The 13,559-nt window shown below is 47.5% G+C and overlaps 1 protein-coding gene across 1 annotated transcript in view; it reads right to left on the bottom strand.

The window, feature by feature from the left end:
- Positions 1-13,559, bottom strand: part of LOC146186686 (neural cell adhesion molecule L1-like) — a 97,420-nt gene that overhangs the window by 74,015 nt on the left and 9,846 nt on the right. The window lies entirely within an intron of this gene.

Raw genomic sequence — 13,559 nt, 5'->3', positions numbered from 1 at the left:
CGTACATTAGGCCTACATTCATGAAGGGGAATGTACCGGACCTTCTTCGATGTTGGTTTAAGACCTTAAAAAGCAAGCCTGCTGTCATAAAGAGACGATTTTTTCGCTGGTTGTTACTGCGCCAATGGACACTCCAGGCTGCATAAAAGCTTCGTCACTGCCACTTTTAGACACTGCATAATTTTCGTGTTACTCACTAAACGTCCACCGCCACGACCATCATTTCAAAATAAAACTTTTTTTTTTCGTTTGACAGCTAGCACTAATTCTCACTCTCTCAAAGTTAGCGCACTTTGGGAATGTGTCACTGATATCGGTGATGTAGAAGCGATGTAAGTTCAAACGTGAACAGAAAAACTTACTTCCAATTTTTTAGTGGTATAGATTTACATTCTGCCAGGTTCACGTTTTAGGCTTTTTATTCGGGTACCACGTGCTGCAAAAATATTTGTCCTTCTGCTTCTTCTACTAGATTCTCTGCTGCTTTACAAATTTGCGTCTACAAATCGATAGGGAATGGTAGCTCGGATGGCTTGTGAAGGTGTGTTGTATGGAAAAGTGAACTATGTATATATAATTTGGAGCTCACATAGTAGAAGACAAGTGAAATAAGATAATATGCAATGCTAGGCTATTAAGACGCATTTCATCCAGCATAGATTCCGTCCAACTGTGTTTCTATGGCAAAAAAAAGCCTAGCTTTGTAAACATGCCTTTTTAATATATTACTAGCTATGAGTGGCTATGAGTGCCAACAGTGCAATGATTATGACCACAACTTGGCACGAGGCTGAGGCAAATTAGGCCTAATAACCAATAAATAACTTAATGTGATGCGCAGCTTAGGAACTAAAAACTGAAAATGTGTGAAAACCCATTGCACTTATTACGTCTTCCTAAGTCTCAGTAAGAGTATTAGCCTTAGTTGAGACTAGTAGATTCGTTGCTAAAACTTACACTCCGCAACTAATTTAGTTTTTTAAGTATCAATAATACCATACTTAATTGAGGGTCATGCAATTTAAAAGGGAGACCCTTTTTCAATTTTTTAATCCGCTTTGTGGGGGTGAAAGAGGCGTAGTCAACAAAAATGAGAGTCAGCTAAGAAATTATGCCCTTAGGGCTAGGACGCCACAGCGCTAGCTCCTAATAGCGGCTGCACTTTTAGACCTTCTCTCGCGTACACGCTCTCTGCCACACATCTATATATGCACTAGAGCTGTGTCTCTACTACGTTGCATATCAGCTGAAAGGAGTAATTAGCTACCACATTACGTCTGGGGCGACGCGGCATATATATATATATATATATACGTACTTGGTTGCTAGAGGTTACATAAAAGTGAAAAATTGCTTCATACTGTTTCCAAGTTTATTTGTAGTCGACGTTTCGGCAGGAGCCCTGCCTTTCTCAAGAGTCTTGAGAAAGGCAGGGCTCCTGCCGAAACCTCGACTACAAATAAACTTGGAAACAGTATGAAGCAATTTTTCACTTTTATATATATATATATATATATATATATATATATATATATATATATATATATATATATATATATATATATATATATATATATATACATATATATAAAAACCCCGCTCTTCAAAACCGTGCGGACGGGCATGCGTGTCTCGGGTGTAGCGTGTCCACCTCGAGATCCAAAGGTATCCGACGGCTGGATTCCCCTCTCACCCACCCATCTCAAAGGAGAAGCCGAACTTTGGCAGCTCTTTCCGACACCGCCATGTCATGAGGTCTTCTGACGTCATACAGTGCTCCAGCCAATTGATGCCCATCTATGCCAGCTGGGAACTGCCACCTACCATATGTATTGAGTTCTCGCTCGTTACTGCGACCCGAACGCCCGCAATGCCGAATTTTCTGAAATCGCGTTAATCCTCCTCTGACTTATCAGGTCAGTGAGTTCTTGAGGTGGAACCAATGGCTCCACCTCAACAACTCGCTTACTTAATAAGTGAGATCCAAATTTGGAGCCCTTGCAAAAAATACTATAAATGCTGAAGGGTATGGAAGCACCAACCATCACAATTAGACCTCCCCTTCTGTATTTAGGAACCTTCGGCTTCCGGAAGGCTCTAAGAATACATCGAAGGTACAGTTTCATCTGAATTTTGTCAGGCGAGCAACTTCAACTTGTGGCATCCCAGAGACTGGACCATATATTATTAGTGTGCTCAGCGTATGCGCGCGAAAGAAGTGTGCTAGCGGCTTCCTTGAAGCGTTTAGACAAGAGACCTCTGTCGGAGGAACTGCTGCTGGGCGCTTGTCAGGACAAGGGGAAGGGTGTCCAGGCAGTGCGTGCTTTTTGCCGTTTTTTGTGTGCCAGCGGACTTGATTCGCGCTTGTAAAATAAGCTACTGTGTCTGTATATGCATTTCATATGCCTTCTCCCACACCGTCACCCATCATGACCTTCTTTCTTCTCTCCTTCCCCTTCCCCAGTGCAGAGTAGCAGGCCAGATTTGAATTATTCTGGCCAACCTCTCTGCCTTTTCCTTTCAATAAATCCATCTATATATCTATTCACGAAGGGAAAAAATCTTGTGTCCGGAATCCACTCTGGGTAGTGAGCAGGAGTGGAAATCTTTATCCAAACGAAGTCGAAAACCTATGCATCTGAGACCTCGCTCAATCGCCTTTCACGTATTGCACTTTGAAAAAACTTCTATGTTTTGTAAATAAAGACGCTTGATACTGGCGAGGAAGTTAACTGTGGCGACAAAATAACGAGCAGAGAAGCCATTTGGGAAACATCCAATGCTTTTCAGCCTGTTATAGGAAGATTCAGATGCGTATTTTTTGTGTCAGATATTTCAACATTTTCTTTTGGGCTTGTGTGCGTTTGATATTGTGTCATCATTCTGTCCTGGGCTAGTGTCTCGCTACACTCTAAAACGAATTAGCCTATCTGGGAGTAAAATGGGACTAGCTCGTCCTCTAGCGCGGTCCCATGTAGCAGAATCCTTCCCAAGGTCTGAGGTAGATTTTCATAACTAACTATGCGGAATGTTATAGTTTGGGAACGACAGCATATTCACTACAAGAATTGTATTTATTTTGATGTAATTATCTATGAAATGAGATTTTAACCACTGCCTCAACAGTTTTGATGTTTTTAACTTGAGAAAATTAAAAAAAAATCTGTAAAATTATTCAAAATCCCTAGAGCTTCGCATAAATTCAAGTGGGAATTAGCTTTCCTATTTCAGCTGACAACACTCTGCCACGGAGCTCGGGTTGCATGCCCTAACTTTAATAGGGACAGCGCAAGAGGACAAGCTGCTCTGTTTTACTACCTTATAGGATTATTCATGTTGAGATTGTAATACATTTCTAACTGCAATGCCGATTTAAAAAAAAAATTATAAAAGAACTTTTGAAGGCTTCCGACCTGGGAATGTAATATCACTCCGTATATATAAAGCTAAACCGTTGTTTAGTTAATAATATTGATAGGTGGCAAGGTTATGTCAAGAGATTAGTCCAACATGACCCAGCACAGAGCACACTGGAACACAGCAGCGTCAACCAGGCAGCAGCCGACACTGCTCGAACGTCGTCTTCTCCAAAACTCACAAGATTCTTCTTGTTCCTTCTTTATGCGCATATCAGTGCATGCACCGCCTCATGTAACACTACCCCGCCGGCTGTAAAGCACCGTCCTGGTGCGTGCTAGCGTCCAAACCAGGGTCCGTGCAGTACGGCTTCAGGCGTGCAACATGGACCGTCTCGGTGCGTGGTGTAGAGGTATGCGTTGCGGGATGCAAGGGCGCAACTTTGTATGTCACTGGAGTCACTTGTCGTAAAATACGGTAGGGCCCTGTATAATGGGGCAAAAGTTTTTCCGAGAGGCCAACGCGGCGAGCTGGGGTCCAAATTAGCACGAGAGAGCCACAAGAAAACTGAGTGTTGCAATGACAGAAATCATAGCGTCGTTTCTGGGAGTGCTGGGAGACCGCAATTCAGTTGTGAGCAACAACGCGACCGCTCCGGAAAGGCGGTGGTGCCGGGTTCGATTCCCGGATCAGGACGAATTTTTCTTTAACTACGAAGTTTCTGAGAAAGCTGCATAGCTTTCCTTTGTAGCCGTACGGCTGCGCTTGGGTGGATGCAATGAGTAATTACTCCCTTATAACAACACGGGCAGCATCAGCTCGGGCTATGGCGTCACGAGCATATGAGCTGGCAGTGGCGACAGAAGGAAGCAGGCTGTCAAAAGGAAACAGGTTCACGGCCGTGTAGAAGATAGAAGGGGCAGTAGCCGGTAGTGTCGTGACGCGACGAATTGTAAGCGAATGTCACAAATGGCAGCGTTATGTCCCAGTCGCGGTGGTCATCAGAAACGTACATAGACAGCATGTCAGTCAGTGTCCGGTTAAGGCGTTCGGTAAGGCCGTTCGTCTGTGGATGGTGGGCAGTCGTGAAAGAATGACAAACGTTGCACAATTGTAGGCTGTCGTCGACTATACGCGCAAGAAAGCAACGGACACTGTCGGTGAGCAGTTGGGGAGCTCCATGTGCGAGCATAACGTGGTTGAGGAGGAAAGCAGCGGCATCAGTTTCAGAACTTGTTAGTATTGCTCGTGGTACCACGTAGCGTGTGGTGTAATCAGCGGCCACCGCAATCCCTTTCTTCCCCGATGCGGACAGTGGAAAAGGCCCTAGAAGATTGAGACCCGCTCGAGAAAATGGGTCTATGGGGATGTCGATTGGCTGCAGAAGTCCAGCTGATAAAACTGATCGCTTTTTCCGGCATTGACAGTGGTCACAAGCACCTACGTAGCGGCGGACTGCGCGATATAGGCCTGGCCAAAAGAACCGACGGCGCACTGTCGTATGTGCGAGAGACGCCTAGATAACCCGCTGTGAGAACGTCGTGAAGCTCTTCAAGTACAGCTGTGCGTAGGTGCCGAGAGACTACTAGTAGAAGGTCGGAGCCATCAGGTCGCATATTGTGCCGGTATAAGCTGCCGTCGTGGAGCACTAACAAACGAAGGGAAGGGTCATGGCGATCGGCGCTGATGCGATTGATAATTTCGCGAAGCTGTGGATCCTGGCGTTGCTCACGGCGAATGTTGGAAAAGTCAGAAATAGAGAGCACGCAAGCGTCATTGTCACATTCAAGTTGGATTGGAGGGTCAAACGGATGACGGGATAGGCAATCAGCGTCTCGACGCAACTGGCCAGACTAATAAACCGCTGAAAAATTGTACTCCTGAAGGCGCAAGGCCCAACGTCCAAGGCGGCCAGTAGGGTTTTTCAGTGTGGAAAGCCAACACAATGCGTGGTGGTCAGTGACTGCAGTGAATGGCCGCCTATACAAGTATGGCGGAACTTCGTAATGGCCCAAGCTAGGGCTAAGCACTCACCCTCAGTGATGGAATAATTATGTTCGGTCGCAAAGAGGAGTCGGCTGGCACAGGCGACGACGCGAGGGGAACCGAGCTGACGTTGTCCGAGAACAGCACCAATTCCATGACCACTTGCGTCGGCGCGTACTTCGGTGGGCGCTGCTAGATTGAAGTGAGCCAACACTGGCGGACCGGTGAGTTGGGCAATAAGAGCGACGAAAGCGGTCGATTGTTCGTGGCCCCAGGAAAAGGGGATCTCTTTTTTTCAGAAGCTCTTGAGTGGATAGGCAATTTTCGCGAAGTTTGGAACAAGTCGCCGGAAATATAAGCAAAGTCCGAGGAAGTTACGCACGTCACTGCCAGATTTCGGTATAGGAAATTAACTTACAGAGAGAATTTTCTCGGGGTCCGGCTGGATGCCATGGGTGTTGACCAAGTGTCCTAGGACCCTGAGTTCCCGGCTACCAAAGGTACTCTTCTTGGATTTCAACTGAAGGCCAGCTCGTCGGAAGACGCCAAGAATAGCCGAAACATGATGGAGGTGGCCCTCAAAGGTTGATCAAAATACGATGACGTCATCGAGGTAGCCCAGATTTGCTGTCCACTTGAACCTGCGTAGTAAGGAGTCCATCATGCGCTCGAAGGTCGCAAGGGTATTACATAAGCCGAAAGGCATCACATTGAATTGGTAGAGGCCAGCCGGGGTGACATAAAGCCGTCTTTTCACGATTTCTTTGGTCAACCGAGATCTGCCAATATCCAGAATGGAGATCAATGGAGGAGAGGTAGTTGGCACCATGCAGGCAGTCGAGGGCGTCATCGATCCTTGGAAGAAGGTACACGTCTTTCTGTGTTATCTTGTTTGAGTTTCGATAATCTACGCAAAAGCTCCAGCTGTTGTCTTTCGTTTTGACGAGTACTACCGGATACGCCCAGGGGCTACACGACGGCTCAATAATGTTACTGGAGAACATTTTCTTCACTTCTTCCTGAATGATCCGGCGTTCGGTAAGAGCAAATCTGTAAGGCCGTCGGTGAATAGGGCGGGCATCTCCAGTATCAATGCGATGTGTGACGACGGATGTTTGGCCCAAGGATCCGTGACCGAGATCAAAAATGTCGCTGCATGACCGCAAAAGGCCAGCAAGGGCGCTGGCATATTCAGGACGCAGGTCAGAGGCTACCATGCCTCAGATGCGTTCCTCTGCATTATGTGACGAGACAGGTTGTGCAGGTACCTCATCGTGACGGTCGGACAGTACCGCAGAAATAGTAAAGCTGGACAAAGGTGACAGCTCGGAAAGGAAAATGCCCTCCGGGAGAACTTGCGAAGACATGTTGAAGTTGATACGGGAATGTATGTGAGGTCATTCTCGACGTGTACAATGTTGTGAGGTAGGACGATGTTGCGCTGTAGAGTGACGTCGGTGATGGTGTTGACAACGTAGTCGCCGTCAGGAAGGGAGGGAAAAGGTGACATGGGCACGTGCACTGCCGCCTCGGGAGGTAGGCGAGTAAATGTACTGGAGCGGAGGTGAGGCTGGGAATGGTCGGCACTAGGGTCGTGAACACAATAGAGCAGGGCTAGGCGCAGCAATCCTCAGGAACAGTCAATGAGAGCGGAATGGGCTGTTAAAAAGTCTAGGCCTAAAATCACGTCTTGAGTAGTAAGGACGGACAAGTAGTAAGGACGGCGAAGAGCACAGGGACGTGGTGGTCGGCGATGATGACACGCGCAGTGCACATTCCAATGACGGTAGAAGTGTTTCCATCAGCAGCACGAACTGTAGAGGTGTTATCGGGCGTAAGAACGTTTTTGAGGCGCTGCGGAACGACGAACTAAAGACTGAAATATGGGCTCCATTGTCAATAAGGGCAGAAACGGAGGCTCCGTCCACAAGAATGTCAATGAGGTTACGTCTAGGTGTGGGGGTCAATTCCGAGTTGACAGCCCGGGTCCGTAGTGCAGCGTCAATCCCGGGCGCTGCACTTGCTAGTTTCCCGAGTATAGGGCCGACGTATGGTGAGGCTGAGTTGAGACGACGCAGCGGTGAAAGAGATCGACGAGCCAGTGGGGATGGAGATTGGCTGGAGCGACGGGCAGTGGGGATGGTTTCGTTGCGAGGCTGATCTGTTTCAGGAGGTTAATGTCCAGGTGCATCAAAGGCGGGGTGGGGCTCCTCTGGTTGGGCAGGGAAGCGTCGAGGTCCATTGTAGTATCGACGGCCGGCGTTGTAATAAGAGCGAGGGGCGAAGAAGGTACGGCTACGGCAATAACGCGATGTGCGGCCGGCACGACAGCAAATGTAGCAAATTGGCTTGTCGTCTGAGGTGCGCCACTCTGCTGGATTGCGGCTAAAGTAGCGACATGGGGAAGCCTGGCTGGCGGTACCAGCAGCCACTACAGGAACACGGTGCGTTAGTGACTGTCGAAGCACGGGGCTGGAGGAGAGGCCGACGTTGGCAAGTTCCTGGTGAACAACCGCCTGTATCATGGCCATGATATCGAGCTGCGGGGACATGAGTGATGCAGGGTCCAAAGCCTCGAGTTCTTTTCGAATGATCCGAGTGATGTTCGCTGGATGAGAAGGCTGTTGCAAAGGCGCCAGGTCAGCGCAGGATGATGTAGCCGCCGTGTTCGGAAGGCACTCAAAGCGATGTACGAGACATCGGTGTTTAGCCTGCTCGAATTTTCGACAGACCTGAAGTACCGCGTCGACGGCAGAGCAATCGGTGCAGAAGAGGATGTTTAACGCATCATCCGCTATACCCTTGAGAATATGCCCTATCTTGTCACCTTCTCGCATGAAGCTGTTCACCTTGCTGCACAACGAAAGCACGTCTTGAATATAGGCAAGGATAGGCATCCGTGGGGGATTGGGTGCGAGTAGAAAGTTCTGCTTTTGCTGCGAGAGCCCGCCCCATTGGTTTACCGAACAAGCCCTGAAGCTTTTGTTTATAGATTTCTCAGGTCACTAGCTTTTGCTCGTGATTTCAGAACCACGTCCGAGCTGTTCCCGCCAAATAGAAGATTAGGTTCGCCAGCATAATGGTCGCATCCGAGTGGTTGTTTCTGCTGAAGCGCTCGTTCTCATCTAACCAGTAGTCTACGTCCGGCTTGTCTTCGCCATTAAAGGTGGGAGGGTGACGAATCTTCGTGTGTACCACTGGCTGAGCCGATGTTGCTGCCTTCTAGGAGCTGCATCGGAGCTCAGAGTGGTTGTTGCTGACGTCGTTGTGAGGCCCGAGTAGGTGGCGGCAACTGCGGAAATCCAGCTTTTTCTGTGCTATTTTGCTCTTTTTTTTATTCTGCGCCCACGGGGATCTTTAGTCACCTCCAACAGAATGATACGGGGCAAGGTAAGACCAAAAGATTAGTTCAAAATGACACAGCAGCACACAGCACACTGAAACGCAGAAGCGTCAACCTGGCACCAGCCGACACTGCTCGAACGTCATCTTCTTCAAAACGCAAGAGATTCTTCTTGCTCCCTTATGCGCATAACAGTACATGCACCGCATAATGTGACAATATTATTGTCTATTTGATAATGTGTATAACATAAGTTTAAGATGTTAAAAAGACGAACCACGGAAAGCGTGGTTTTCGCATATTCATCGCAGTATTTCGTTGGGCCCTTACTCTATGAATCTATGTCCAACTGTAACAACCCTTGGCTGTCGCTAGATAAAACATCGCTTGAAAAAGTCTTCGCTGGAGCACTGCTATCTCGCCTTGGTAGCACGGCCTTTAGTTACAGCTCACACCATCTCCTCTTGTATGTGTTCCAAGTTTCAGTTTGGCCAGAGGAAGATAGGCAATTCTAGTCCCTTACAAACCACTCTGGGGTTTTCCTGTGTTAAAGAATAAAAAGTTAAGTGCGTGCTATTTCTTGGCATAAAAACAAAAAGTAACGAGTGGAAGGAAAAATAGAGACGATCACATAACGCTTTCATTTGTTAATATAGGCAACTCATGACGAAGTATCTAAAGGACTTGAGGGGCTTATCTTGCGCTGGCCAGAGTTAAAACTTGGAACACACGTAAGATGTGATAGTGCAAGCCGGAACTAAAGGCTTTCCTGTGCAGGACAAGATTGTAGCGCCCCTGCACGTGTCGAGGTTATGAAAACATGTTAGCTACTTCTCTCCAATTTGTATAGACAAATAGGGAACGGAAGAAACTAGTAAAAAACAATCCCATCTGTAAGATTGCGGTAGGAGGGACACTATATTTTTTCAGTACCTTGATAAAGAAAAATGTTCGGCATTAACAAAAAAGCTAGCCATTAGTGCAGAAGCGATGGACGGCTATTTCAGAAATAACATCAAGGAGTACGCAACAAGTGGTAGGATATTAGACACCACAATGGTAAACTACTAAAGAAGATAAAATAGTTGTTCAAGAAACGTCCTCACGGGAAAACCTCTAAACCAACCGGCAGATTATATTGGCAGAGTTATCAACCTTAATCTACAAGTGTCAGACAAGCGGTGTTACGAACTCCAAATGGAGATCATTTGTCCTGCCGTAAAGAATGGAGGTAGCCTGAAAGCAAATTAGAGGATAACGTGGACATCAACGGACCCATGAAGCTATTTTCGGGGCCCGTGAAAGATATGCTCACACACAAAAAAAAGAAAAAAAATGCGCAATAACTACGGTTTGGATATACACAATGTTTCAGGGTTCAAAGGTCCATGAAAAGCTATTTGGCAAAAAATATAAAACACGCATTAGCAATAGGTATCCCATGAATATTAACCGCAACGCAAAAATGTTTGATCCACATTTGCTAGCTTCGAACCTATGGGCGATCGAAAACAGCTTCTCCACTACGCTCAGCTCAACCCACGCCGGTGTGGAAGAAAAAAGGAAGAAAACATGTCGTGACGGCCCCAGAGCACGGTCCGTCCCGCTCGCCCAACTCAGTAGCGTTCAATGGACGGACGCACCCAGCAGCCCCACTGACGTCAGTGAGGAGGCTGGGGCGCGGTGACATGTCGCCCCAATCAGTTGCGAGTGGTTCCGAAAAGCACTTCTTAAAAATTATTTGTAAATGATCGACTCCACGCAAAACTTTAAAACTTGACTCGAATACTCAGAAAGAGCACCTCTGTGATAGATTTCTTGGGTTAGAAGTTTACCGCAGTTAGCATTTCAAGGGCCGGGCCCTTTAAAGGCATGGAGGTTCATAGCCGAATTTATTTTCTGTTTGCAAAAGAAACGAAGGAGGAGTACTGAAACGGAGAGAACGCACGAGAAAGGGAAAGAGAGGTGGCGTCTGTGGCGTTCGCTGATGCTGGAATCTGTAAAACTCGACTTCTGGCTGCATGCTTGGGCGGGGTTCACTGCAAAGCTTCCCGCGTGTCCGAAGAGCGAGCGGTCCGGTGTTGGGAGGAGTCGAGGCAACCGGCATACCGGTTCCAACGCGTCGCCTCTTCCCCTAATTCACTGCAGACCGTTGCGGGCTGGCCTTTCAAGTGTGAGTTTTTTAGAGTCTAGTTTAGCCTTCGCTCAAACCCAATTCCGTGACCCGCTCGAAACGACGTCAGCAGTCTGCAGAACATAGCCTTCCTCCCCTAAGCCGGTCACAAAGGGTTCTCCTCCACTTTTACTGCGCCACAAGGGGTTCTCGACGCACCCATTACTCACAACCACTGTATTAGATGATGTTATCGGCAAGTTAATGAGAGTAACAGTGGAGAATCGAGGCTTTCGCTTTAAACAAAGTAATTGAGTAAATAAACTGAGCAATTATAATCACTGAAATGGGGGCACCAACTCAGGGGGATCCAGTAAATCACAGCGGCTAAAAAATGCCGTGGAAATTCCATTATCGAAACTACACCATATCCATGACCTCGAGCACACCGGAGCCTGAGAAGAAAGTTCATATTATCTTAATAGATAAAAATGGCACCACGAACATTGAAATTAACAGTCCGATGAGCTTATTCTCCGTTACCTAAAACAAATGTTTGCGAAGAAATTCGTAGGAAATCAGGTCAGCTTTACGGTTCACTCAAACGAAGGATAAAGCAGTCTTTCATAAATGATATAATACAGTAGATTATACTCATACTTTCAACTAGCTCATGGAGACTTGAGAAGAAAAAAGCCAACCCCTATATACAGCTGTCACACATTAAGAGAAAGCTTTTGGCACCACCAAATGCTCAGTTAACAGGAAGCAAAAAAAAAAAAGCTGACTTGACGAGCAGCAGAACTATTTCCTTGAAACTCTCCTACTAGAAAAGGCTAAGTCCGATCATGCATTTTGAAGATTTCTTGAGCAAGCACGCATTTCCACATTACGCTCGCTTGTTAAAGGTCCCCTGAAACGCCCACCAAGAAGCCACTGATAAACGTGTTCAGTGGATAGAACAGATACTTTTGAGCACTAACCCGAAGTGTAACTCCTTGGAACAAAGCAAGCGATTTATTATTAACTTTTAAAAACAGCGTTTTTTGAAATTCGCGGGCAGAGAAGTCGCTGTTTGGAGGTGTCGCATGGAACTATTTCCTTAACCCGTGACGTCACGGGAGAGTTGACTGGCAAGATTTGCTAGAAGCTGCCATTCGCTGCGGCCACTGCAGCCATGACGTCATGGACACACTTCCGGTTGCTGTGAAAGTCGTCTGCTCGTGCTCTGCTTGCTCGAACTCTGTGCTGTTAGCTCGCCGCCCTTGTCGGTTAGGCGGCCATTGCCCATCAAGTATAACAACCGAAGCGACGCAGTGATCGGCGGACCGAAGCTGCATTTACAAATATCTTATTTATACAACGTGTTTTCAGGAGTACCGGAGTGTCGTCTGACGAGGCGTCAACAGCACGGTCAAGAACCGCACGATGGCAGCACCTCCTCGACAGCCGTAAACACCCCCGCTGTGGCCCCTCCTCTCGCATACTGTATGCGAACGACAGGGCGGATCGTTAGCACCGATGTCCGAAATAAAGCGTGCTAAAATTTGTTGGCGTCTGGAATACTGAGCCGAATATCAAGCATGAAGCCCTCGTGAGGATCGGTGAACAGCAGCAAATTGCTGGTAAAAGCGATAGCCGTGACACAAGCAAGTTTCTGATCAAGCCAGCTGCCGCTGGTACATTTCGGCTGATTCGATCTGCTCGTACTAGCTCTGCGAATAATGCGTCGCCAGAGTTAATCCTTATTGTTTTTTACTACGGCAGGATAGGATTCACTATAAGGCAGTTTCATAAGTAGACGATTTACGACAGCATTGATCAGTTCCAAAGCGCCGACCACCGCGGCTTCGAAGCGAAACAATTTACGCCTAGCGACGACTAGGGACGGTCACGCACGGGGCGTCGTTCGCCGCCCTCGCGCGCCCCACCCCCACGGTAATAGTGTAACGTACCTCAGCCTGCTCGCGGCATCCCGTGCTGCAAGCGTTGCAAACTCGTCTACTTTCATAGATAAGGCCACGCATTTTTCGACGTTTTGCTCAGCAACAAGCCGTTCGAACGATACTGCAGGCAAGACAAGGCTTCAGTACGCAGTCGGTGCGCTGTCTGCCGTAATCGAAGACGTCGGGCGGCACCATATTCTATACACCGATCTTTAAACGTAATACAGTGGGCAAATGAATAACTTTGTGAAGCAGACCGGCTCGTACGTTTCGCGCACTCGGGCGCGACGAGTAGCCTCCGTCAACAGACGCCGTCATAATCTCGATTAACGACGCAAACCGAGGTCGCCAAGCTCGGTTTGGTCCGCAATGTAACATGGGCTAACCACGGGTTGGCGTAACCGTCGCTGCGCAAACTGGCGAACTCCTCAGGCGTGTGCGAGCGAGGACGGGTTGAAGCGAATACGCCAGCGAGCGAGCGCGCGTCAACCGGAAGTTTCTCGAAGTTACGTATTTCTGGGCGGAGCTTTGAACTTGCTTGTATTCTATATTTTTTTTATGGCTCCCTTCGGCGTACGAGTTGAGAGCGAAAATTGGAAGGGTCATTTTTAATCTCCGATATATCTTGTGTTACAGAAGCTAGACAGAAATTTTTGCGTGAGAATGATGGGTGGTTCAATATCTATCAGTTTTATGGCGTTGTTTACTCTTTTTGGCGACCCATTTCAGTGTACCTTTAAGGCCATTCATGCGCGCTTTTCTTCTTCTAGCTTTCTATATCTTTTTACGCTATTCCAACTTGCTGCGTTGGCGT

Source organism: Amblyomma maculatum, chromosome 6 (assembly GCF_055883805.1).
Source record: "Amblyomma maculatum isolate TAMU_Amacu chromosome 6, ASM5588380v1, whole genome shotgun sequence".
NCBI lineage: Eukaryota > Metazoa > Arthropoda > Arachnida > Ixodida > Ixodidae > Amblyomma > Amblyomma maculatum.
Note: the sequence above shows the minus strand (reverse complement) of the source record. Positions and strands in the feature narration are given on the sequence as shown.